The sequence below is a fragment of the Adiantum capillus-veneris genome, chromosome 7 (assembly GCF_014529385.1).
Source record: "Adiantum capillus-veneris isolate H3 chromosome 7, ASM1452938v2, whole genome shotgun sequence".
Classification (NCBI taxonomy): domain Eukaryota; kingdom Viridiplantae; phylum Streptophyta; class Polypodiopsida; order Polypodiales; family Pteridaceae; genus Adiantum; species Adiantum capillus-veneris.
Window position 1 is genome coordinate 161,741,027 of NC_140937.1, and position 3,503 is coordinate 161,744,529.

Genomic DNA, 3,503 nt, shown 5'->3' on the forward strand with positions numbered 1-3,503 from the left:
GCCCCATTCGAGTCACTTCCCTAAGCATTGACATTATGTTAGTGACAAATAGCTATGCTACAGACGGCTGTCAACTAAAATCAAGCTTGTTCTACTGATTCAAAGTGACCTTAAACACATTCTAGTACATATGTCCATGTAGAAATTAAAACTTGCCTATCATGATTGTCTATGCTTCAAAAACATGGACCATGTGGCTCTTATGCAACAATTGATGGCAATAGAACTTGAACCCTAGGATGTAAAAACCTTTCCCTAACATTGTATCCATAGCTTCTTTTTCGTAAAACATGCATCCATGAACGATTTTATCAATTTCACATTAAAAACATGTAGTTGTGAATGATTTTACCAGTTTCACATAAAATCTCCCACTTAAGGAAGTTTTTTGACCAAAAAGTTTGGTTTTCTGGATTTGATTAAAAATCATGCAACTCTTTTAGGATATGGATATTCATCCCTAATCCGAGACTTTTAGGCTCTGACTTGAGCTTGAGCCTCATAGAAAAGTCCATGACTATCCTAGCAAAGACTAGAGTTTAAGTCTCAAGAATTTTTTTTTGACTAATCAAGCTCAAACTTGAGTTCAATCCTTGAAGAAAAGTGTGTGTCTATACAAGGTCTATCAGTAGATTGGAACACTTGTATCATTTGTAACTAGTCAAAATATGCATTATAAAGCTTCTTAGTACTAAGTGATGTATCAATTGTACTTCTAGATTTGTACTTTTGAACTAGTTATATGAATATGAATGGCTAATTCTACTCGTCTCAATTCATGTCATTTGAATTCTTTCATTTTAGTTCAGTTATCAGTCTGACTTTTTTGTCTAGTCTTCAAAAGGCTAATTTTATTCATCTCATCTAATCTGACATTTGGCATCTAACTCTGGATTTCTAACCTCAGAATAGTTGTCAAGTGACTAGCTCATTCCATTTTGGCGATGATGATGGTGAGCTAGATCTCTTCACAGGATCGGTCTCCTACTTAGAATTTAGATTCAATCAGCTATTTGCAACGATACCATGTCATGTAGTGCAAGGAAGGAGAGCTCCTACAATGTTTACTAAAGATCAAGACCATATTAGCATAGTATCCGAGGAATCCGAGCAAGACTTTGATGGAGAACCATGGTCTCAAAATGAAGAAATTGAAGGGGCCAATTGAGGGAGAAGAGGCTGTGAGGAGCATTGAGCCTCTCAACACTCATCGCATTTAAGAAAAAGACATTAAGAGAGATGAGAGACGTTCTCATTCACATGGATTGCAAAATTTAGATGGAAAAAAGGTAAAGCAAAAGTTCATACTAATGTCAATGATGCTAGCAAGCATAGTAAACGAGCAGGATCACACAAAAAAAATGGTCAAAGGAATAAGCCTGACACACTTATGAGACTTATGATAACTACAATGAGAGATGGGAACTAAGCACAAACCATCATAGCAAGCATAGACATCGACAGAGGAAAATAGATCACAAGGATAAATCTACAAGTTGAGAAAAAGAATCAAACCATCATGAATCCAAATGTGGTGAATGATCGAGTGATCTAAAAATTGTGTTTCCGACTTTCAAAGGCAACAAAAAGGATGATCCAAATGTTCATATACAAGCCTTTGAGCAGTATGATGATCTAAAGGACATTATTGATGAGGATGGCTAGGCAGATTATTTCCCACAAACTTTGAAGGAGGATGTAACAAGAAAATGGTACTACCATTACCCAACATGCAATCTTAGAACTTATAGTAGCTTAAGAAGGCTTTCTTGCTAGAGTATAGTGAAAACTACAAGGATGAGGTTATCCTCAGTAAACTAGAAAAAATTAAAAATTAAACAGGGTAGGGTATTTGTTAGGAGTTAGGTGGAGAAATTCAAGAAATTGACCAAGCAGTTGAATGAGCCACCATCATAAAAACGCATGCATGCATGGTTTTTTAGCGGGTTAATAAGCAAGAAAATAAGAGAACAAGAGGTATGAGCCCAACCCAAAATTTTAACAATCTGGTGCAAAGAGCTTTGACGTTAGAGCAACAAGCTAAGAAAAACAAGGATAAAAAAGGGAAAGGGAGTTCAAGTTCATGTGAATCATCTATTGAAGGATCCACAATCAGCTTAGCTCTTTTGATAGTGATTCAAAAGACACATCCAAGAGTAGGAAGAAGGGATCTTGGAATAAAAAGATTGAAGCACTATCCAACTAGATATCTGAGAGATCCAAGTTCAGACCTTTTGTAGGAAAAGTAAAGACCTAGTGTACAAAATGCAAGTCAAAGGACCCTAGATATGATGAATGTTGCCAATGCACTTATTGCAAAGATTTTGGGCACATAGAATAATTGTAAAATCAAAATGCATCATCATAAGGAAGGAAAATATGTTTCCATGATAGCTCTGACAAATCTAGAACCAATCAAAGCAAGAGAGGTTGCCTGAGAATATGGACAATGAAGCATGTACCAACAATAAGGCTGGAAGAGTATGCTATCAAAAAAAATTGGTAGAGGTAGAGAGAAATAGAGTTGACTTTTTCAAACATAATTTCAGCTACTGCACCTATGGAAAATCTGAAAGCTTTGTAGCACAATGTCCAGATAATATACAAGTTGAAGTGGTTGAGCGAAAGATGGCAAAGCCAGCTCTAATATGTGTGATCATTTTAGGAGTGCTAGAGTTTTCAATGAAGAATTTCCAAATGAGCCATTCAATCAAATAAGAGACAAAGCAAAGAGGCTCAAATTTGGGAGAAGTAAGAGGGCTATCTAGAAGGCCAAGGGAAAGGCCAAAGAAGTGGATGAATGGCAAGAGTAGAGGACATTTGTAGCTCAAATCACTCCAGATCTAGAGAAGAGAATGCCAAAATAGCAAGGATGCGCAGAGGCTAGAAGCATCAAAAGGATTTTTCCAGAAGCTTCACAAGCACTAGAGAAAGAAATCCTAGCTATTGAATCTGGTAAGGATAGTTTTGGAGTAGGAATCAAGAAACCAATAAAAGGCTCAGAGGAGCATCCTAAGAAAGAGGTACAAAAAGTCAAGTTGGACTTGGGTAAAGCTAATAAACAAGATCCAGGGACATAAAATGTTGAATAACAACAATCTAAATCTCCACAAAAGGATCCATCAGCTAGGAGACACAGGAGGCCAACAAATGCATGGCACTATGACGATAGTTTTCTAGATGGGAGGTCATCTAGTCTTGATAGCAGTTTGGGAACGAACAATATAAAATATATGTTAAAGTATGTGAGAGAATCCGAAAGCTGACTATTCAACTCGATGATATCAAAAGAATGATACCTAAAGTTGCCAATTTCATGAGAAGGTAGAGGGAGAGAGAGAGTTAGATGCAATGGTAGTTGAGCTATCTGAAATTAAAGATGACACAATATCAATCATTTAAATTAACTAAAAACTTAATGCTCAAAAAATTAAAGACCCATTTCCATTACCCTTCATAGACATGATGCTGGATTAGATAGTTGGACATGGAATGTACAATTT